The sequence below is a fragment of the Papio anubis genome, chromosome 18 (genome assembly GCF_008728515.1).
Source record: "Papio anubis isolate 15944 chromosome 18, Panubis1.0, whole genome shotgun sequence".
NCBI classification, from domain to species: domain Eukaryota; kingdom Metazoa; phylum Chordata; class Mammalia; order Primates; family Cercopithecidae; genus Papio; species Papio anubis.
The window spans coordinates 49010262-49035473 of NC_044993.1; positions in this window are offsets into that span (position 1 = coordinate 49010262).

Consider the following 25212-nt stretch of genomic DNA (forward strand, 5'->3'; position numbering starts at 1 on the left):
GGGGTTGTTAGAGTTTCTCTTATAAATTTAAGTTTCTTATCAATGCTGGATATTAGACCTTTATCAGATGCAAAGTTTGCAAATTTTCTTTTTCCAGTCTGTAGGTTGTCTGTTTACTCTACTGATAGTTTCTTTTGCTGTGCAGAAGCTCTTTCGTTTAATTGGATCCCATTTGCCAATTTTTGCTTTTGTTGCAATTTCTTTTAGTGTTTTTGTCAGGAAATCTTTGCCCTTTCCTATGTCCAGAATGATATTGCCTAGGTTGTCTTCCAGAGTTTTTATAGTTTTGGGTTTTACATTCAAGTATTTGGTCCATCTTGAGTTGATTTTTGTATATGGTGTAAGGAGAGGGTCCAATTTCAATCTTCTGCATATGCCTAGCCAGTTATTCCTCTACCATTTATGGAATATGGAGTCCTTTCCCCATTGCTTGCTTTTGTCAACTTTGTTGAAGATCAGATGGTTGTAGGTGTGTGGCTCTATCTCTGGATCCTCTGTTCTGTTCCATTGGTCTACGTGTCTGGTTTTGTACCAGTAACATGCTGTTTTGGTTACTGTAGCCCGATACTATGGTTTGAAGTTAGGTAGCATAATGCCTCCTGCTTTATTCTTTTTTGTTCAGGATTGTCTTGGCTATTCGGGCTCTATTGTGGTTCCATATGAATTTTATTTATTTATTTATCTATCTATTTATTTATCGGAGATGGAGACTCCGATAAATAAATAAAGCCTTTTCTGCATATATTGAAATAATCATTTGTGTGTGTGTGTGTTTAGTTCTCATAAATCACTTTTTCTTTCAATTTCAGTTTGGGACCCCTAGAATCCTGTTTGAACCCTGACTGGAGTCCAATATGAATAACACCTGCTCTGCTGGTGACTCCTGGCTTTGAATGTGGGTCTATTTGTTATCTCTCTACCCAGCTTACACCTGGCTCTCTTTCCATGGACCTTGATCCCTGATTTCTGACTCAGAAGACCCTAGTGAAGGTCCACAGGCTCTTTCTTGCAAATTGTTTTTACTGTACCCAATGAATGGACTTTTCTATAGATCAAACTCGTAGTTATACATTAGAAAACACAGTTATACATGAGCAGTTCCTTTAAGATTCTCTGGGTTATGAATAGCTAAGAAAAATGTAAGAAGATGCCCATCTCCTCAGCAATCATAAAAATGCAAAGTACAACATCAACCAAATGGCATTTTATACTCCTTTAATTGCAAAACATTAAAAAAGTCCAACAGTATTAAGTGTTGGTCAGGATACTGAGAAACTGAAAATCTTATCCACAGTTGGTGGAAGTATAAATTTGAACAACGGCTTCAGTAGGCAATTTGGAAATATATAGTGAAGTTAAAAATAGGCATAATCAATGGCCATGCAATTTCATTTCTAGGTTTATTTTTTAAAGAAAGTCTCATACATTTGCACAAGAAAACTTGGATGTGAAAGTTTGTTGCAGCTGTGTTTGTCTAGGGGTGGCTTTAGTGGAAGAAGTGACTCCCTTAGCGTCTGAAATTGAGCACAGACCCACCCTCTCTCAGCAGTGTTCCTTAAGAGGATTTCCTACTGAAGGGAATCATGTGTCTGGGACAGAGACTTGAGGGGGTCTGTAAGAAGAGACCTGCCAGCATCTATGGGACTCCAGGGATGTGAAGGGCAAGTAACACTGGAAGGAGTCCCTGTTCCTCATCTAGGCTCTATTAGCAACTTCCCAGGAGAACGTATGTACCTGGCTAGTCATTGGATAATGCAGGATACAATCTGGGCTCATTACTCAGGGAGGCAGAGCATGGCAACAAATGATGAGGCCAGGAGGGGCTATGCAATGGTTCTTAGAGACCCTGAAAACCATAGAAGGCTGATTCTGAGCAGTGACTGGGACAAAGAAAAAAGCCTTGGATGATGCTGGCAAGAGCTCAGTAGGATGACAGACCCTGGATATAGATGCGATGAACGTGACTTCAGGGTTAGATTTCAGTCCCAACAGGAATGAGGATTATATAAAAATCATAAATTATTTTCATCATCATGATAGCTAACCCTTATTGGACATTTACTACGTGTCAGAAGCTGTGTAAAGTGCTTTTGCTGCTATAGCAGATACTGCTAATTGCATACTTATATTCATCTCCCCTTCTGCTTTATTAACAGATCTGTGGTTTTTTCAGAATGGCAAAAAAGCTCAGAAAAATTCCCAGGATGGCTTGTGGCTGAAGGTGGTCATGTGGTATGGTTCTGGCCAATGAGATGCAGGTAGAGGTTGATTCGATGATGCTTCTGGGAAAGCTGATCTTTGCCTTCATTTTCCCTCTTTCTCTGCCTGGAATGTTGATACAATGATAAGGGTGCGGCAGCCATGTTGTGACCAAGAGGAAAAGAAACTCATGCTCAGCATGGCAGCACAGGAAAAGAAAATAATCTGGGTTTTGATGGTGATGGCATCAAGTAATGCCTACCTTTGCATTTCTTGTTTTATGAGAAAAATTCGCCTCTTGTGGTTAAGCCACTGTAGCATTCAGATAAACACAATCCTGAAAGATATGCATGCTGTCATTTAATCCTCACAACAGACTTGTAAGGTAGATACTCTTACTATCCCCACTTCACAGATGAGGGAACTAAAGCTCAGAGAGGTTAAAGTAGGAGGCAGTAGAGTTGTGGCTGGAGCTATATTTGTCTCACTCTAAATCCATCTTATTTTTACTATGCCATTCTTTCTCTCTTCATCATGCATGAGGAAGGGGGTTAAATTAATTCTTGTGGATTGGCTCAACAGAGAGCCAAGAAAGACAAAGAAGAAAGAAAGAAAGAAAGAAAGAAAGAAAGAAAGAAAGAAAGAAAGAAGGCTCTAAATATAGTTTTACACTTCAGTTCCTCCAAACACTGGCAGAGTGATCATGTGCCAAATGCTGATACTTTCTATAACTCAGTTTATCTTCTGTACTTTGGAGGTGATGGTAATAATTGTCTCTGTCTCACAGAACAGATGTAAGGAGAAAATAAATTAATGTAATAAAGCACTTAGAAGAGTTCCCAACAAAATATAAATACTCAATCAGTCTGAGCTACTATTATTATTATAGCTATCATTAAAATTCAATGTTTGCTGTAATGGAAAAGATTCACCAAAAGCTATGAGAGCAAAGAGGTTAGACAAAGAGTGGGTATTCACAGTGAACAGGCTGCAACAAATGGCTCCCCTTGTGTGGTCCTAACTGATTAGCACAAGTGATTCCTCCTAGCAGAAAACCTAGCATTGGAGGGGGCTGATCCTCAGGGACCTGTAGAGCCTCAGCTGTTGCAGCTGGAATGGAAGGGTAGGGCAGCACCTCCACCTAATCTCACTTGGGGAAGATGGTGACTTACTGCTGGAGAAGACCTGGGAGAGGGACTTGGAAAATGAGATGTCCACACACTGACAATAAGGATGCTTTATGCAGAGGCAGACTGAACAGTTGCTTTTATGAAGTTATCTGTGGGCTACTGAAAGCCCTCATGGGCCATGTTGCTTGAAAATCTACCATTAGCATTTCTACTTAATCATGTTTGCAGGAAAGTGTGTTTTCACAGGATTGAGGCAGTATGTCACCCATGAGAGATTAAATAATAACTCCTGGAGAATGAGCTACATGGATTGCAGAGGGTGCTGTGTGGCTCCAGGCTTCTTTGTTTTCTGGTGGAAAAAAAATTGATCACACAGTGACGTACATCATTAGAGCAAAAGGCTCTCTGGCTCCCAAGCCTAACTGGCTTGACCATCTCCCCCATTCACACTTGGTAGTACCCAATAAATTGATCTTGGTGGATGGTTACAGAGTTGTCTGAAGTGTGAATGGTGCATTGATCTGGCATGCTTTCAACCAGATTTCCCAGGATAGCCTTAAACAGTTTCTTCATTTTCATTGATTCATTCAGTCAACAAATATCTATAAAGAACTTGCAGGTGATAGGCCCTGGAGATAACACACTTATCAGAGCCCGGAACATCAGAGAGACCCTAGACTGGTGGAGAAGATGAACATCACACAAATAGGTGCACAATTGAGTATAGACAGTTATATGGACTTCAGACAAGTTTCCATGCAATGTAGCCTTGGTCTTTCTGTATCTCCATTTCTGGGCTTATTCTCCTCTCATTGGCTTCATTCTTAGTTTGTATCATGCAGTGTCCCCTGGTAGCTTCAGGCTTACATTAAACAAGCCAGTGTAGCAATCCTATGGAGTGTCTCTTCTTGTTTCCACCAAAGGTTGACTCTCATTGGATGGACTCAGCCTCAAGGTGGGGTGGAAGGGGAATAGGCTGACTGAACTAGGTCTGAGTCACATGGATTTTTCTGGATCCCAGGAGGAAGAAGTATAGTCACCCTATAGTCTAGCATAGTACTGCTAGATGTAGTGTATTTGAAGGGTAGTTCCCTAAAAAAGTGGGGGTACAGCTCCCCACTGGCCTGAATACTAGCCAAGCAAAGACAACTTATATCCATGGTATCAGAAAGACCTTCTTGGGAATTCTTGGAAGGAATCTGAGGCCATGGTGACCCTTTGTAAATCCTTGACCCTGCCTGCAATTTTAACACTGTGCTCTTCTAAATGGCTGACTATACAGGTGGTTGTTTCTTCATCTTTTGAGTCTTGTCACTCCTCTCTCCAGCCTGACTCAGTTGTTAGACACCTAGGGTTGTGATATTCACCACAATCTTGCCTATAAAGACCATGAAACTGCGATTACAATGCCAAGTGGATACAGGCTGACATTGGAACAGCTCTCAGGGGCTGTTATGCCAATAATTATTTGATGTTAGCTAGAAACCATTTCATCATAAAATCTTATTTGAAGGTTAAAAAGAGCAGGAATACAAAGATGATTTAAATTCTAACTATTGTTAACAAAAGATTATATATTTCTATTTACACATCAGAAAAAAAAATCATGGTGGCATTATACATGCTCTAATTTATATGTCAGAAAACAGGGTCCTCTTGGGCTGCTACGAAGAACTGAAGCTGTACATGCAGGAAGTATCAAGCGCGTCACAGGGACCAGTACCTCTTTTTCAATTAAGGTTGTCCTTTGGAGTTCTTTGCAGTAAGCCAAGGTTGGACTGGTTTTTAGAAATTTAGGAGACATGTTTCCTTAACCTAAAGTTCTTCCGTATCTTATAAATCTCAGTATCAGAGCATCCCTTTTCTGCTCCCGTTTCTGGACTAAAGCTTTGGAGAAGGTTCTCATGATTATTTTGGGATCAGGAATGGAGACGTGCTTATCCTGTTGACATTTCTTGACTCACATGACAAATGAATTGGCTGGGACCCGGTGTGCTGGGAGATCCAAGCACAAATCTTGACTTTCAGAGGTTGCAATCACCAGATGAATAAGTGATTTTTCTGTCCCATTTTCTGTCTGCACCCTGATCTTCTAGGGGTTGCAACCAGTGCAAAGATCTGGAGCCTTGTTATCAACAGGGTATTCTATGGCAATTAGCTGCAAACAAAGAAAATAGGATGAACCATCAAGTCCCAGGCAGAATACAGAGGCAGGGACACAGGTGTGCACTCAGTTCAGCACCTGCCAATGCTGTTTGAGTACTAGGCTTCCACTGTCAATATCCCAACTCCTTGATTCAAAGACACACATATCCCCACATGTTAAAGTGTCTGCATTAGGACTTATCTAACAACTGATGTATGTATGTGATGTGATTAGATTTGCGTATGTGTTGATCTGTTGCTTGTTTTCCCCTGAAAAGCTATATATAAATCCATAGCAAATCTTAAAATAAATAGTGTCTCAGAACTAGGGAGTGCAGTATTTCTGGAACAAGCAGGATTGTGCAATCTTAACTAGATGCAACTTAGAGTTTTCATTTCTGTCACTTTTTCTGTACTGTTTCTTCATCTATCCGTCCATTTACCTATCCAACTATTCAGTAGCAATGGGAAAGTTATTTAAACTTCATGTGTCTTAGTTTCTTCACCTTCAAAGGGCAGATGTGAAGATTAAGTAAAACAATATAATGTTAATGTAAAGCACTTTAACAGTGCCTGGTGCAAAATAAGGGCTCAGTGGGTGTTATTAAATTGTTCATTCATTTTATTTATCCATTCATTCATTAAACAATCTTTGCTGATGCTTGGCATCTACTAGACTCTTTGAAGCAGGGTTTATTGGAGACTGCTGCTGATCTGAAAGGGTACTTTCAAAGAAAGTGAAGTCAGTTTGGTGTGAGGCCTCTAGACAGGCATAAATGTACAATGTGTCTCAGGAAGTCAATCGTAGCAGCCCTACCCATAGCTCTCGTTGCTGGCCCAGTCATCACTCTCCTTGTTTTCTCTCCATCTGCTCCTATGGGTCCCGGTATATGGGATACACTAGGAGTAAGAAGAAAAGGGGAATGCCTCTTTCTTGCTTTCACGATTCCAGCTACAGACTCCTGTTTTCAGTGCTGCCCATCTCCGCAGTTTTGACATTGCCTCTCCCTTCCCTTCCCCCGTTTACCTGCTTCTTGCTCTCCACCTGGGCCCTGGGCCTCTACCTGTGCTCAGGTGTATCCGGCATTGTCAGCCTTCCTAGGCTGCACTTAGAGGCAAGGTGGATAAACCTTCTGCAGACTGGGTTTTGTCCACCGATGATGTCAGGGCTATGGGAGATGGACCTAGGCTTCTCATGGTCTCTGGTGCCATTGTTTAGCACTGACACTGCCTGGTGAGTTGTCCCTAATCTTGGGAGGGTAGAATTTCCATGGCGATTCTCATGGCGCTGTGTTCTGAAAGCTGAAGTGAATCTTTTTGGCTCTATATGTATCTGTCTGGGAATCCAGACTGTAAACTCCATGAGGGATGAACTTCTTTGTATGTTTTATTTACTATTAAATCCCAGCACCCAGAGCTATGCCTAACATATAGTGAACACTCAGTCAACATTTGTTAAATGAATGAATGAATGAATCTGTAAAAATAATCTCTGGAGGCACAGATGTGAACTTCTCCCAGTTTCCCTGAAGGTTAGGAATATCTCAGAGTCTGCTTGTCCTTGAAATTCTCTAGGGTTCATCTGGTCTAAAGGGTGAGCAGGATAGAAATTTGCATGGCTGTGTCCACGGGTTTATAAGCATGTGCAAATTATGTATTTGCATACATGTAGGAGATCACAGCATGTGAATGCATGAGTACGAATAAATGTAGAGTGGGAGTACACGGATGTATACATATATCCACTTGTGTTCCCACAGATAGTTGTATGTATAACAGTGAAACAGCAAAAGAACTATTATAACTCACTTTATTTTTGTTTAAGAGGCCTTTACCCATTTCTGCATGTAGGCTAGGATAATTTTAAGCACTAAGATAATACGCAAAAACAGCAATCATATAGTTTTTAAAACTAGTCTGAGGCTAAAGGGAAAGTATGTAAACAACTAATTATGTTTTGTTAAAGATGTATAGGAGTATTGTGACCTGACCAAGGACAAAGAAATTTCTAACCTCTTCAGACCCTGCCTGCCACCAGACGCTGGCAGTTGTTGGTTACCTCTTGATCTCAACTCTCTCCTGTCCCCCTGCCCTGAATATGAAAAGAGATTAAAATTTGCACTGACTTAAAATGGTCTTTGTGACCATAATTCACCATCTTCTTGGTTTTGCTGACTTTCTGAATAAACCTGCCTTTCTTCCCACCAACCCTCATCTCTTGCGTCTGGCTTTCAAGCAGTGAGCAGCTGAACCTGGGTTCAGTTTGATACGTGTGTGCTTGGGAATATGTGTATGTCTGTGGGTGTATACATTTAAATAGGTCCATGCCTTCCTGTGGGGACCTATACATGCCTGAACTATCTCAGGCCACATATATGCACAAATATGGAAACATACATATCTATCCACATGTGTATGCCCACACCTACATGTGTGCTGCAATGAGGGGTATAGTTTGTGTGTTGGCTAATATGGTTTATAAAAAATGGCATAAAATGAGCAGACAGGGTTCAGCGACTTGTAACTTGAGGTCCACCCTTATACACAAGTTTTCCTGGACTCAAGCAGAGCAGTTGAAGTTATGGGACTTCCCTGAGTGAAGTTTAGTTCCTTTTAGTTTCCTAGAAGCCACACTGTTCACACAAAAAGAAAGAATCACAACAGGACAGGATGTCCCCCATGTTGATATCTGCATTCAGAGGGCCCAAGGAAACCCAAGCACTGAGGTTCACTCTAGGGCCAGAGTGCCTGGTCTTGATCCTCGGCTGTGGCTGTTCCCAGCCCTATGCCCTTGGGAAGTTATCTGACCTCATTTTGCCTCAGCTCATGCATTTGTAAAACAGGGATACTAATGGAATCTGCCTCATAGGGCATTGGGGAAATTAAGGGTCCATATGTGTAAGCACATAGTAATGCTAGATAAGCTTTGACTAATTTTTTTTGGTAAATATGACCAGAAATTATTTGCTTATTCTTGAAAACAAAAGGTAACCTTTATTATTTTACTTACATAAAATAAGCCCATGTTCACTTTACACAATTTGGAAAATAAAGATAGACAGTTATGATAAGAAAAATTCCTACCTATATTCTGTCCCTGTGCTTAAATAAGCACTGTTAATTTTTAAAAGAATAATTGTTTAGGTACATCTGTAAATATACTTTCTCATAATGAGGATTCCATTACCACATGCTGTGGTGGTATATTACATTGATGACCTCCAACGTATCATGTTCCCAGAATTTACAGGATTGTGTAGTTTTCTCTCCTTACATCTGGGTTCGTCCTGCGACTTGTTTTAACCAACAGAATGAGAAAAGAATGAAGCCAAATGAGGCTGTACCAATTCCAGGTTTAAGCCTTAGAAAATCTAGCAGTTTTTGTTTTAGCTTTCCTGAGAGTTCTGAGCAGCCATACAAGAAGTATGCCTGTGTTGCTGAAGAAACTTCACAAGGAAGAAGAGACCCTGTACTTTACGGAAAAAGAGGCTCAGATAGTCCTGCCTTCCAGCTCAGCCCAGCCTCCACCCAACTTTCTTGCTGGAAGAACCCACGAGAAAGACCACCAGCAACACTGGCAAAATAGCCACTCAGCAAAACCCATCCTGGATTGCTGAATTGCAACAGTGTTAAAAATTATAATAAACGTGATTATTAAGCCACAGCCTTTTGGGGTGATTCATTACATAGTAACAGATAACGTATACAATGTTATAATTTGCATTTTTAAGCTTAAAAGTAGACCTATTTCTTTGTAATTGTGTTGTGGTTAGGGGTCAGTACTGGATCAGACTGCCTCAATTTAAATTCTGACTTCTCCGCATATTAGCTATGATTTTGGGCAAGCTAAAATGGGTTTAATAATATCTACCTTGTAAATTTGGGGGAAAATTAATTGAGCTGATACGTGTAATACATGGTGCTCAGAATAGAGTTAAACATTAAATGGATTTGTATTCTACCACATTATTAAATATATCTCAATGACCGTGATATGTCATTGCATAGGCATGATATAATTTAATCAATCTCCCATTGTTAGAGATTTATGCTGTTTCCAATTCTTTCACTACTATAGAATATAGAATATGCAGAGCAAACACTCTCATTTCTATTTTTCAAAGGAGGAAACAGAGTGAAACTGGAAAAGGCTAAGCAACTTGCTCATGGTTAGAAGACAGTGGAGCTACGGCTGTAAATCCTGGATTCTCATTCCTAGGGCAGTGCTTGCCGGCACACCCAGCTTGAGCATTTAGCAATCTACCTGCATGCAGGTTTTGTCTGCTGCCTCTGGCATTGCATTGTAACCCTGTTTCCCTGGAGACTAGAGCTATCATGAGCAAGGAAAGATTTTTTTGACATGCTAATTTTTCTAAGTGATGGAACATTTTAAACTTCTCACTCTGCTTGCTTCAGCCTTCTCTGTCAGCCAGAGCACATCGTCTTTGGACTGGCAAAGGCATCCCTTGGTAGGGAAGAACTGAAGCCAAAAGTAAGAGACGGTGTTGTCTGATGGAGTGAGCTTGAGCCTGCTTCCAACAGTGCTGGCTTTGAGTTTCAGTTCTGCCGGTTGCTACCTAACCATATGACCAAGAAGAGGTTATGTAGCTTTCTGAGCCCCAATTTCCTCCTGTGTGAAAAAGCAATACTTATTCCTCCTCCTCTTCTCCTCCCTTTCCACCCATCCCATTCTTGTGAGGATTAAAGGAGATAATTGAGGTAAAGTGCCTGACCCAAGTGCTCAAGGCGGCCTAATTGTCATTGGATTCTTCGTATTAGTTGGGGAACCTCTAAGGAAGGTTTAAATTATTTTTTATCTTCCTGGTCTGGATAAAGTACAACCCTGGGAACCGAAAAACCTTTGGATCAGAAATCTGAACTTCTTTTGGTGCTCTCTGATGTGTCAGGAAAGATGAAAATAAAAGTAAAAATTATTTCTCCAAATGGGAATGCTTAAGGAAGACAGTTTATGCCAAATCATCAGCAGGTATAAAAGCCTGACTTCTAACACACCCACCTGTCTGCCACAAATTCCCTCTCACTGATGCCCACTCAATTTTTACATGTGGTACTCAATGTCGCAATCATCCCCAACTAGGCAGAGTCGGTAAAGGAAGCAGGAGGTCATGTCCATGATGGTCACTTCTGTGGCCCGAGAATAATTTCTGCTTCATGGATCTTGGACTCTTTTCTCTGATAACCCACTTCATCTTCTTCAGGAGATGTCCTTGTGTCAATCAATGTCCAATCACTGCTATAAGTAATTTCATTTTTGTAGGACGTAGCCTTGAAGATGGCAAAGTAGTCTAATTTCAGTCTTTCGGGAATGAATTTAGGTTGATAGATGGTCATTTTGTTAACTTTTCATTTTATTTCTTCCTTTCTGTATTTTCCCTGACAGTTTCATCAGGGTGGGGCTCAATCATTAAATTCAAGCGCCAATAAAGGCTGTTTTAACAAAGCCTTTTGCACTTTACTGAGAATATCATCATTCTTTATTTCCTCCTTTTCTTTCTCCCTCCCTTCCCCTTACCGTCTTTTCAACTCTCCTTCTTTTCTTTCCTTCTCTCTTCCTTCTTTCTTCAAACACACATAAGATACTTCCTAGATGCCAGATCACATGTTGGAGGTGGGAGATGCAGTTTAATATGTAAGAGACAGTCTTTTTTTTTCCTTCAGTTTTCAGTTGTTCTTAGCTTCAGAGAGGGGAAAAGCAAGTACAAAACAAATATTTATTGTCAATTGAAACTCATCCTATGCAGTAAACCATTGGCTTTTAACAACTATGTGTTCTCATGTTTGCAGGTCTGCGAGAATATTCCAGCTTGGAATATTGTAGGGCAGGAATACTCCAGCGCTGAGCTCAGCTAGTCACCCCTGCTGTACCTGGCCAGTCAGCTGGGTTTGGCTCCAGGCTGAGAGCTTTGTTCAGGTTTATTCCCTGTGGATTCATTATGCAGCCATGCTAAAGGGTCAGCAGCTACTCAGGGCATTCTCTTCTCATAATGGATCATAGGAGCACAGGAGTGCAAGCCCAACTGGGCAAGCACATTTAAGCCTCTGCTTCTATCATCCCTGCTAACATTTTATTGGCCAAAGTACATTGCATGGCCAAGCCCAGCCTCAGTGGGGCAGGCACCCATACCCTACCCCCCAACAGTGGGAGAGCAAGCAAGTGAATATTTGCTGAACAATATTTCCAATAATCACAGGAGGAATCAGCAAAGGGATAGGTGTAGCACAGAGCACTAAGCAGGCACAAAGGCAGAGTGCCTAAAACAGTGTAATCAGGGAAGACATCTGAAGGAGGCAAACCTTCAGCTCTCAAGAAGTGAGTTGGGTGAAGGTAGAGGATTGTGTGTTCAAGGTGGAAGGAGTTGTTCACTTAAATGTGTAAGAGTTAGAGGTCACAGGGTCCATTCTGGTAGCTAGTCTTTTGAGCACCTATGCCAGGATGAGAAGAAATGTTCTTGGAAGGGAGGACAAAGGCAAGATCCCAATGTCACGTCTTCCAGGACAGAAAGTGAAGGAATCTGGTAGTCAGAGGTGATGGCAAGGCCAAAAACGGTGTTAAGCAGGGAAGGGACTATTCATGACTCCAGCTTGGAAAGATGGGCCCTCATGCGGGTGTGGAGTAGAGAAATCAGCTGAAGGGAATGAGGCCAGTTGACCTACAGGTAAGAGATGAGAAGAGCAGGAAAGGAAGAAGAGAAAAACTGGATGAGGGGTTTAAGAGATAGGATCCTCAGGACAAAAGGATGGAGGTCAGGGGGAATTGAGAAAGACTTTGACGTCTCTGTTGTTATTATAGTTGTTCAAATAATTATTCACTGCTACTATTTGTCTTATGAGAACTCAGTGAGATGCCAGTGGATTTAAGATAGACCAAAAAAGAAAAGGAGACAAAGTGAATTTTGGAAGCCAGAGACTTGGAAATTCTGATAGAATTCAGAGGTGTACTCTTTGATTAGGTTATAAAAGGATATGAACACTCAGAAAAGAAAGCAATGATTACCATGAGGCATCACAGAAGACTGACTCTGCTTCTTTTCTAGGAGAGTTACTTGGTATGGGTGAAAGGACTAAGGTTTTGGAGGCAGACAGACCAGGGTCTGAATTGCAGTTTCAACACATCCTAGTTCTGAAACTTTGAACACATTTTTTACCACTACTCAGCAGCCGTTAATTTTACCACTCTGGGATTCAGTTTCCTCCTACATAAAATAGAAAAAAATGTACTCAATGTGGTTATCATGAAAGTGAAACAAGTTAATGAATGTAGAGTGTCCGAGCTCAGGGTTTTCAACTCTCAACAGGACACATCAAGTGGTTTACATGAATTAACTCATTTAGTTTTTTTACTCTTTTCCGTAACATGCCTTCCCTCCTCATTTTATCCCTTTTAGATAATTTGAAGCTACCGAACTTCTTCATAACACAGGCCCTGAGCATGCCTGGGGTGTCTTCACCTCCGTTAGGACCCTTTCTCACCCTGATGTACAATGCGGTCCAGTCTCAATCGTTTCTCAATTTCTCACTGTATTTCAACTCCATGCGCCTCTCCAAGAAATCTCTCACTGGCCCTTTCTCCAACATAATTTTACTGCAGATCACCAGGTATTATGCCATGAAGGAGAAAGAAATGTGCAGATACAGGGCCTGGACAAAGTTTCCAGAATCTTCCAGACTTCTCAGCCATTATGCAGGAGAAGCCTCACTCCCTCTCTGAGACAGTAGGAACAGTCCCTTTGGGTTCATACTTCTAGCATTACCTTTTCCTTGAATGTGAGGGTCTCCAATCCCCTCTTCCGTGAGGATACAGAAAGAGCTCCTCTCAGCATTAAAACCTGAGAATAAGTGTCCCCTTCACTTAGCTAGGGGAATTCTATTTCCCACGGTATAGGAGAAATAGAATGAATTATCATTGGAATCATTTGAATTTAGATTCACATCTAAGCTGTGCTATTTAATAGTTATGCAAAATAGGTGACTTCTCTGCATCTCAGTATCCTCATCTGTAAAACAGCAATTAATGCCCACCTCATAGGATTGTAAAAGAGCTTGGATAAATAACAAATCTAAAGTGTGCAGTGTAGGTCTAGTGTGCCTCATTCTCTTGCTTCCTCAGTTTCTACCTTCGGAGGCCATTGACATCCCTGATCTTTTGAAGGCTGTCCTAGGTTGAGCTATAGGGCCATGTAAGAGCTTCAGACTACCAGTCAGAAGCACCTGGAATCAGTTCTAACGCTCTGGAGTTGCTATCCAGGGCACTATGTTGCAGATCAAATTCTTACCTCCTTGAGGAGTTGTATTCAAATGACTCTACCTAAAGTACTATTCCCACTCATTCTTCCACATGACCATGTCTGTTTACTTTATAACTCTTAGCACAATCCAGCACTACCTTGTTGACTTATTGGGATGGTATGTATTGGGTCAACTAGAATTTGAAATGCATGAGAGTGTGAGCTAGGTGGTTTCATTTTTGTTGTGTCCCAGTATTAGCAGACAGTAGATGTGTTATAAATATTTGGGGATGAATAAATCTGTGTGTGTGAGAGGAGCAGCCATGGGCATCCACAGTTCTATTCAGTTTTGACACTGCCAAACTCTTCCATCCATTGAACCAGGTCCTATACTTGGATAGCTGCCTTGGCTTCTCTACTTGGGTCACCATTTCCGGTGAGTATGTGGCCCTGTCCCTAAGCTGAGGTTGACTTGGTTAGGGTTGTGATACTCTGCTCAGATCTTGCCACGCTCTTTCCTTGGTGAGCTGGCTTCTGAGTCCTGAAGCCTCACCACTATCTGGAATCTTGCAACACCAGCAGGGGTGACCAAGTGGAACAGCCTGATTCCTTCTTGAGTTCCTTTAGCTATAATTTGTCTGCATGTGCTCCTTGCCAGAGGGAAACTATGGCCAGAAATCAAACTGGAGTTTAGAAACTATATGTTTCCCAACTGCTTTGATAGAACCAGCCTTAGGAGCAAGTTCATGGCTGCTTCTTTTTGCTTCTTTTTCAACTTTGGGATCTTTGTGGTCATCGTCACCATCATCACTATCATGACCACCATCACAAACATTACCACCATATTCACCAACAACATCACCATCATTATCACCATACTCACCAATAAAATCACCATCATCATCACCAACAACTTCATCACCGTCATAATTATCATCATCATTATCATCACCATCACCATCATTCTTATCATCATCAACATCATCATCATTATTGTCATTATTTGTATAGCATAGAGGCTAAGAACTCAGTTTCTTTATCTAGATTTTCTCCACCACAAGCTCTGTAAAGTTGGGCCCACCACGAAGCCTGTCCTTACGTTCTGATCTATACAGTGAGGATGATAATAATTTTACCATAAGACAGTTTCATAAAGATCTAACAAAAATACAAGACAGGCAATGAGTACAGTGTATACAGTAGGCTCCTTATTTGTGTCATTATCATTAATATTATCACCAGTAACATCTCACTACTATTTATTATATAAGAACTTTTACTAGAAATCAGGTACTGAACTTTGCTGAACTGTTTCCATTTATTCGTCAGTATGTAGAGAATTTCTGCTAAATGCTAGGCATTATTCTGGACTCTAGAATGACGTTTTCTCTAGTAGTGAACACAGTACACAAGGCCTCCATTCTCACAGAGCTTACATCTCATGAGAAGGAACAACAATGAACAACCCCTTAACAATGTTTTTATCTGAAAGAAAATTACTCCTATTTAAATTTAAAAAAAAAAAAAGCCTGGAGAGAAGAGGATTTAAGTGCCCAGCCCCTGCCCTGGATACTCCTGGCATTTTCTTTCATTCTGCCAAACCATGAAGCCAATGGCCCCAGCATTTTTTTTTACACCTATTAGGTTGGTGTAAAAGTAATTGCTACTTTTGGAATTATTTTTAAATGGCAAAAACTGCAACTACTTTTGCATCAACCTAATAGCTTGACCAAATTACCTTCCTGAATCTGTCCCCAGAAGTCTTCTTCCGTTCTGCTCACTCTGTCTCTCAGGATTCCCTCCTGACCTCAGAAATTCCTCTGGGCTGCTTCGGAATGGAGGAATAGCTGAGTCTCTGATGAGTATCTTGCTTTCCTCCGTGCACAAAAATATACAATGCTGGATTATCTCCCTCAGTAGGAACAGCGTGTCTCCTCAGCGAAGGACAATTTTCAGCTAAGTGCATCTTATTTAAGGCTCTAAGAATGGCAGTTTAGGCAAATGCAGGAGGAGAAATGTATATGAAAACTATCCATTGAAAGCCTGTGGCTAAATATATCAACTGCTGAGAGATCGTTTCCAGGTAATAGTGCACAATCACCATTCTCCTGTAACAGTAGCATCCAGGGAGGGGCAAAAGGCTTTGGGGTTTTATTTGTCCTCATTGATTTTCTTTATAGATCAGTTTGATACTAGATGTTATAAGGTTAATTTTGGATGATTAACTCCTCCATATTGGGATATTTGATTTAGTTCCCCTTTCTGACACTTTCTCTCCATTGATTTTCAATATTGCACTTTCGGAGAGGGAGGTAAAAGGCTTCAGCAAGGGCTCACGGAGCAAAGCTTGGCTCCCCCATGGCTGCCCCGTCTCCCACCCAAATATTCTCCTTAGGCAAAGAGAAAAACGTGTGGTTAGTTGTGGAAACCCCTGCCTTCTGCTGGTGTGGGCAGGGGCTGCTCACCCTGGGTACACCTGAGCAGGTCCAGGCAGCACTGAATAAACACGGGAATTTCAGAGTGCGTTCTATCTGGGTTTGAATTCCAGTCTTGTCATTTACCTGATGATTGACCTTGGAAAGTCATGTTCATTTGGCTTAGGTTTCCTTACCAATAAACATAAAAGCACCTGCTCCTTTGGTGCCCAGCATCCTGTTCTGCTTCTTCTGGTACCGGCACTCTGGCCCCTTTTAATGTGCTGTGGTGCCTCACACCTTCGGCCTTTTGCACATGATGTCCCTTATGTCCCTTTGCCTTTTTTTTTTTATTTTTTTGAAATGGAGTCTTGTTTTGTTGCCCGGGCTGGAGTGCAGTGGGATGATCTTGGCTCACTGCAACCTCTGCCTCCCTGGTTCAAGCGGTTCTTCCACCTCAGTCTCTCAAGTAGCTGGGATTACAGGCACGTGCCACAACACCCAGCTCATTTTCGTATTTTTAGTAGAGACAGGGTTTCACCATACTGACCAAGCTGGTCTCAAACTCCTGACCTCAGGTGATCTGCCTGTTTTGGCCTCAAGAAGTGCTGGGATTACAGGGGTGAGCCACCTCACCCGGACCCTTTGCCTTTTTTACACTCCCCTCTCAACAGCCAAGCCTCCCCACCCCACACTCCTCTCACTGGCTCCCCCCAACAGCTGACTCCTGTTCAGTGCCAGGATCCTACTTTCTTCAGGAAGCCACCTCTCTTCCACTGGACCATATGTTCTATGAGGCAGGAAGGACATCGGTCTTAGACAACAGCACCCGGCATAGACCGCGACACATTGCAGATCCATACTGATCCGCAATGAATAATTGCAATGAACAATTATGGAAGAGCAATGAACAATTCTGGAATATGACTGTAGATTGTGTGTGTGGCCAGACATTTGAATTCCATGGTGATGCTCCCCAAGATTCTGGCAATGGCACACATGTGAATAACCTCTTCTTGGCTTGGCCTAGCTTCTCATCTCCTTCCCATTACCTTTCTTCATTAACAATCCATTCCAGGTACTCTTCGTCTTTAGCATCCTCCTGGTTCTCAGCTGGGATCCCTACACTCCATTCCTCTGCTTTCTTACCCCAAGGAGTTGTGATGAACATATCGGAAACTTCAAGTGCTCCCTTCAACCCTATTCTAAAAATCCTAGAGCTGGAGTTCATCAAATAATAGCAACAGCTAATACTTATTTGGACTGTGATTATGTTCCAGGCACTTTGAAATGTATGTTTCCTCCTTGAATCTTCACACAACCCTAAATGTTAGGTAATATCATTACTTTCATCCTCAGGTAATAGACGATGACTCTAAAGCCTAGAGAGGTTTAACATCTTGCCAAAGCTCATAAAGCTAGCAGGTGGGTGTGGTTAGGATTCCACATGGTTTATCAATGCTCTGTACTGTCTTTTAGCCAAAAGAATGGACACCTTGCCCTTTCTTCCACCATCCACAATCTTTCACCATCTTCCTTTCCATTTTCAAAGAGCGTAGGTCTGTTACTCATACCCTCAACACCTTTTCTGGTTCTTTCTTCCTCCAGCCCAGTTCAGATGCTAGATACTTGGTAATGTCTCTCCAGTGTCTGTCTTTGACTTCTGGTTCAGGCCACGGGAATTCCAACCTGGTTTTTGGCTTCTGTTCAGAACTTGTCTGGCCCACCTACATGTAACCCTGGTCATCATTCAACTCAAGATGGTGACTATTCTCACAGTTCTTCCTATCTGACCCCTTGGATACCAAATCCACCTGCTTACACTTATTATACCTCCATCCATACCCCTTAGGACTGGGAGAATTTGTCTGTAGATTACCTGCCCCGAACTCCCTTGATTGCTTGTATGGGTACCCTTTTTCCTGCTAGGCATTCTAAGCAGACGTCACAGACTCTGAGTCTTATTATGAAAAGAGCAATTATGATAGAAGTAAGAGATAACCATCTGCCATGTACTGAGCAAAGGGATTTACATACACTAACTCATTTAACCCTCCCCCTTTTGGCATTCTGTGAAATAGAGGTACCATAAGTCTGTGTTAAAGGTGAGGGGGCTGAAATTCAGAGAAGTAGAAATGATGGCATGTTGTATGTGGCAGAGCCTCGTTTAAACTCTGACCCCTAAGACTCCTAAGTCTGTACTCTGTGTTACTGTCATCTGAACCTAAACAGACCCCTGCCCTAGGGTTGGGGCTCCCCTGCCTCTCCTGACCCTTCCTGCCAACTCCTCAACTCCAATGAGCATTACCTCTGCTCTGGTGTCATCTTCTCTGTTCTCGGACCACACTTTTCCATCCTGAAGGACGTGGTCTGAGACTTCTCCTCAATTCCACTGCTAAAGTGCCTCTTATTCCTGTGAAGGAACAAGCTAGAAATGACAGAGTGACAAGGTTGGGGAAGTGGCTGTTTCCAGAAACTCCTGGTGGTTTAGGCCATTGCCTATGCCCTTTGCTATCTTGTCACTGGTTTGTTCTCTGGCCTGGTCATTGGAAGCTCACTAGGACTGGAGTCCTTTCAGTTTAGGGGTCATCGCACTCTTCCCTCTTCTCAACGCTTCCTTCCCTAACAGCATGGACAGACGACACCTCCTTCTCAAACATTCACCAGATTCAATCAGTGGTAAAATATTTTTGGGGTTTATAGGTTTGTAGAGTTCCTCCTTTGTGCCTCAGTCTCCACTTAGTTGTTCTTAGCAGAGTTGGAAAGGACCAAGTAAAAAGAGGCAATCACAAAGCCACATGGTAAGGTGTCAGATAGACCTGAGTTCAAATTTGAGCTCCTTCACTTACTCACAACACATCCCTTAAGGAACTTAATCTGTTTATCTAAGTCTCAGTTTCTTCATCCTGGGAGGAGTAGGGAAGACAGAGCATGAGACAGTACTTACCTTGTACTACCTTACAAGGTAAGGTAGTTGTGAGATAATGCATATAAAAGTATATTCATCTCAGTGACAGACACATAAAAAGGGCCCAATAGTAATATTAACAAATTGTGAAGATGATGATGATGGCAGTGGTGTTGATTGTGTTGGTAGTGATAGTGGAGGCGGTGATGGTGATGGTGATGATGATGGAGATGGTAATGATGATGGTGGTAGTGATGATGGAGACTGTGGTTGTGACGGTTGATACTGAGTGTCAACTTGATTGGATTGAAGGATGCAAGTTTCGATCCTGGGTGTGTCTGTGAGGATGTTGCCAAAGGAGATTCACATTTGAGTCAGTGGGCTGGGAAGGGCAGACCCGCCCTGGGTGGGCACCATCTAATCAGCTGCCAGCACGGCTAGAATACAAAGCAGGCAGAAAAACGTGAAAACACTAGACTGGCCTAGCTCCCAGCCTACATCTTTCTCCCATACTGAATGCTTCCTGCCCTCAAACATTGGACTCCAAGTTCTTCAGTTTTGGGACTCAGACTGGCTCTCCTTGCTCCTCAGCTTGCAGATGGCCTATTGTGGGACCTTGTGATAATGTGAGTTAATACTTACTCTCTCTCTTATATATATATATATATATATATATATATATGTGTGTGTGTGTGTGTGTGTGTGTGTGTGTGTGTGTGTATCCTATTAGTTCTGTCCCTCTAGAGAACCCTGAATAATACAGTGGTCATGGTGATGATGATGGTGAAAATGGTGCTGGTGGTAGTGGTGATGATAGTAGTGGGTAGTGGTTGTGTGGTGATGGTAGTCATGATGATGATGGTGTTGATGTCGGTAGTGCTAGTGGAGGTGGTGATGCTGAACATGATGGTGATGGTGGACATATGATGGTGGTGTTGGTGATGGCAGAGATGGTGATGATAATGGTGGTGGTGGTAACAGAGATGGTGGTCATGGTGGTGGTGGTAGTAATGATGATGGTGGTGTTGATGGTGTTGGTAGTGATAGTGAAGGTGGTGATAGTGGAGAGGATGGCGGTGATGATGACGCTAGAATGGTGGTATTGATGGTGGTGGTGGTTGTAGTGATGATGACCGTGGTGGATTATGGTAGAAATGGTGATGGTGGTGGTGGTAGTTGTGATGATGGTGGTGGTGATGATGGTAGAAATGGTGATGGTGGTGGTGGTAGTTATGATGATGGTGGTGGTGATGATGGTGGAAATGGTAATGGTGGTGGTGGTGGTGGTGATAATGGTAATGGTAGTGGAACACAGAAGGAACACAGCAATATCTGGAAATGGAGTGGAGAAATGATTCCTAAAACAAGTTTTCAAAGTAAGTAAGAACAAGAAAAAGGGTTGAAACAGGGAGGTGGGTCAAAAGTAAAAGGATTTTCTACTCAGGGGAAGATATTTTGCAAAACATGAGAAGGCAGAGAAACCATGTAACAGGCAATGCACACATCCTCAAAGGCACTGAAGCAGGGGTGGATCCCTTGCAGAATTAAAACCTTCTTTCAACTTTTTAATCAAAATCTGAGCCTTGCTTCTCCTTCTCTCAGGTTTCTATTTCCAGCCCCTGAAATCACTCAGAAGACACCACACCTTTTTTTCTGGACTTATATTTCTTCTCTCTGAACTCAGAACTGGTTCCAAGGCCCTCCTCTCCAGGGCAAAGATGTGCAACTTTTCTAAAAACTTCTAGGTTCTGACTTCAAATGTTCTCACCCACTTGGTTGTTTACATTGGACCTCTGTTCTTGACCTTGATTTCTGGAATGTTCCTTAGGGGAAGTGTTTAGTGAGTCACTTTCTTCCCACTATAATACTGGGACAGACCAGAGTGTCTTTCAATGCAGTGCCTCCATGTTGCACAATTGCATGGGGGCACATTCACCTCAAGGAGTTGTGCAATGAATGGTTGCCCTTCTTTGAAGTCTTCAAAAGACCAATATTGACTTGTGAACCTGTTAAGACTGAGTTCCCAAGACCACAAAAATTGGTCCCTTAATGCTCCCCCACTTTTCAAACCACAGTACCAGCCTGACCTAGTCTTTATTTATGAGCAGTTATTTGTGCTGAATTAGGAGTGTTAGCATGATTCCACTCAAAACTTAAGAAATTGAGGTCACTTGGCTTCTAATCAGATTTTAGTCTCGAGCTGGGAGTTGTAAAGAATTCCTCCCCAGAGTGTCATCTCGGAGAAGGCCCAGAGTGTAGGGAAGACAGCAGTAAATTGTGCACCCATGCAAGTAATGATGGAATGGACACTGCCCAAGGTCCAGGAAAGCAGAGTCAGAATTGCAGACTAGACAGCCAGGTGGGGAGCTTATAGTTAGCAAACACCTTCTTCCCCAAGGTCACAGTTCTCATCATTGATAGCCTCAGCCTTATGCCCCACCCACAGAATGACATTCCCATTTGAAATATAAACTCTGGGATCTACCCAGAGTAATGATTTCTTTACACTGGCTTCATCATAGAGATGAAAAGTTGATTGTAACAATGTCTGGAACTTGTTTTGTCTGTTTCAAATGTTTACTTTCCGGGAAACTAGCCCTCCTTATTCTCTGGGCTTAAGATTTTAGCAGTGCCGAGCCTTTCCCCTGACTCTGGGAATAGGCATATGACTGAGACCAGAGCCTGTAGGGTTTGTACCCTTGACATTGCTGGAGCTATCGGTAATGAAGGTATCCCCCTCCCTGAGGTTCTCGCTTTAAAGAGAGTCTAACTTTAATCTTTGCCTCCACCTAGAGAATGCCCTTCTGAGAATGACGGTAATAGAGAAGGAAGCGGATTTGATCATTAGAAAGACACTTGTTAACACAGAAAATTTGGCTCCCACGGTTCCACCCTTCATATGCAGATCCATGCGCAGTTCTATTCCTCCGGAGTACTCACATAGAGCACCAATAAGTTAATTTCTATTTCTATTGGAGACAAGTCAGGGAAGGCATTGCAGATTGAATTGTGCTTACTCCTTGCTTGCATTGAAAGATTGCTAAGACACCATTCCTAAACTGAGGACAATTTCCCAGAAAACGAGCAAACAGGGAGTGAGAGAAGAGTCTGCAGGTGGGGTGAACTCTGGGTGCCGAGGAAACATGGCAGAATTCTGAATTTGATTTCAAAAAGAGGCAGTGATATAAGATCCTGGCAATTGTGGGGTCAATGGGTGACACTGTAGGCCAACTTTTGATGATGCTAACATTTCAGTTATTTGTCTTTCTGAAATGTAACTCCTACTGCTCCGCAAACTTTCAGAAAAGTCTTTTACACACATATAACTAGGTTAATGGTTCGGGGACCAATCAAGGGCTAAAACAGTTGTTCCACCGAAGAGTCAATGAACAAGAGACACCCAGGGGAGCTGAGGTAGTATTGGTGTGAGCTTGAGAATCTACCAAGAATGATTCTGCAGTTTCCTTGGATGTTAAAATGATAGAAGAATGTTGCTCTTATGCTGATAATTGGAAAAAGCCATATCATCTGTATATTAACATTTTTTGAAGCCCAACAGAGAGTTTAGGTTTTTTTTTTTTTTTTTTTTTGAGACGGAGTCTCGCTCTGTCGCCCAGGCTGGAGTGCAATGGCCGGATCTCAGCTCACTGCAAGCTCCGCCTCCCGGGTTTACGCCATTCTCCTGCCTCAGCCTCCTAAGTAGCTGGGACTACAGGCGCCCGCCACCACGCCCGGCTAGTTTTTTGTATTTTTTTTTAGTAGAGACGGGGTTTCACCGTGTTAGCCAGGATGGTCTCGATCTCCTGACCTCGTGATCCACCCGTCTCGGCCTCCCAAAGTGCTGGGATTACAGGCTTGAGCCACCGCGCCCGGCTAGGTTTTTAAAATATACATATGTATAGGCTGGCTGGGCGCAGTGGCTCATGCCTGTAATCCCAGCACTTTGGGAGGCCGAGGCGGGCAGATCACAAGGTCAGGAGTCTGAGACCAGCCTGGCCAATGTGGTGAAACCCCGTCTCTACTAAAAAAAATACAAAAATTAGCCAGACATGGCAGTGTGCACTTGTAATCCCAGCTACTTGGGAAGCTGCGGCAGAAGAATGGCTTGAACCCAGGAGGAGGAGGTTGCAGTGAGCCTAGATTGCGCCACTGCACTCCAGCCTTGGCAACAGAGCAAGACTCCATCTTGGAAAAAAAAATCATATATATGCATTGTGTGTGTGTATATATACATATATATCACATACATATATAGCATACTTAGCATATATATGTGTGTGTACATACACACACACATATATACCACATACACACACACACATTATATATACACGCTACTGAATTCCAAAAGGAAACAAACCTCTTTGAGGACAGATGGGACATACAAATGATTACATCTTTTGCAGAACATTGGGAAGGGGTGGTCACCATAAAAGATAATAAGAATTTTAAAAAACACACTATTTTAAAAATTCTTAAGGATCAAGTCAGGGAAGGCATGACAGCTTAGAATCCTTGGGTGTTCTCCAGATGTAAGGGGAATCTGTCCGTATTAATTAAGTTTTTTTTTTTCTTTAAATAAATGGCTAAATAAATAAACGTTTGCAGGCTAAATAAATGTTTTTCCATCACACAAAATCAGAGACTAGACTTTTTATCAGACTTCCACTATAAGAAATATTAAATCAAATTCTTCCCACAAGAGAAATATGATACCAGATAGAAAACTGCCTATTCATAAAGGAATGAAGACCACTGGAAAAGGTAAAAATGTTAGTAAAAGGCTGGACATGGTGGCTCATGCCTGTAATCCTACCACTTTGGGAGACCAAGGCAGTAAGATCGCTTGAGCCCTGGGCTTCAAGACCAGTCAGGAAAACATACGGAGAAACTGACCTGATCAAAAAAAAAAGTGAGAAATATAAAATACAGTGTTTTAAAATTTTTAATTCATGTAAAAGATAATGGTTTGCATAAGCTAAAGGTCATTTTAGTGCATAGTGTATATAAGACAAGTATAATAAAGTTTGCAAAATATGTAAAAATATGTACAAAAAAGAAAACAAAACAATTTTTTTTGTCATTAACATGGATGCAAAAATCCTTAAAAAATTTTAAGAAACACAATCCAGCAGTATATAAAATGAAAAGTATATGCTAAAGTGGAGCTTATCCTAGGAAGGCAAGATTTCTTTCTCAATTAAAAATCACAGGGCCAGGCGTGGTGGCTCACACCTGTAATTCTAGTACTTTGGGAGGCCAAGGCAGGTGGATCACCTGAGGTCCCAAGTTCGAGACTAGCCTGGCCAATATAGTGAAACCCCTTCTCTGGTAAAGAATACAAAAATTAGCGGGGCGTGATGGTGGACGCCGGTAGTCCCAGCTACTCAGGAGGCTGGGGCAGGAGAATTGCTTGAACCCAGGAGACAGAGGTTGCAGTGAGCCAACACGGTGCCACTGCACTCCAGCCTGGGCAACAGAGTGAGACTCCACCTAAAAAAAAACAAAACAAAACAAAAACAAACAAACAAAAATCACATAGGCTGAGCTCGGTGGCTCACGCCTGCAATCCCAGCACTTTGGGAGGCCGAGGCGGGTGGATCATGAGGTCAGAAGTTTGAGACCAGCCTGGCCAAGATGGTGACACCCCGTCTCTACTAAAAAGTACAAAAATTAGCCAGGTGCAGTGGCGGGCGCCTAGAATCCCAGATACTCAGGAGGCTGAGGCAGGAGAATCTCTTGAACCCGGGAAGTAGAGGTTGCAGTGAGCTGAGATTGTGTCACTGCACTCTAGCCTGGGCGACAGAGGAAGACTCCGTCTCAAAAAAAAAAAAAAAAAAAAATTATGTAACATAATACATTCTATTAATAGCCTAAAAATGCAAGATTATGTAAATAGATGTCAAAAAATATTTACTGTGGGGTATTTAACATATGTAGAAATAAAATGCTCAGCAACAATAACACAGTAGTCTAGAAGTTAGACAGAGAGAAATAAAAATATTCCGTAGTCAAGTTTTTGTACTATATGTACAGCACTGCATTACCAGTTGAAGGCAGATGGTGGTAAGTTAAACATATACAGTATAAATTCTAAAGCAAATACAAAGCTAGAGAAGGGGAGAAAGAGAGAGGGAATAACTCGAAGAAGAAGATCAAACAGAACATAA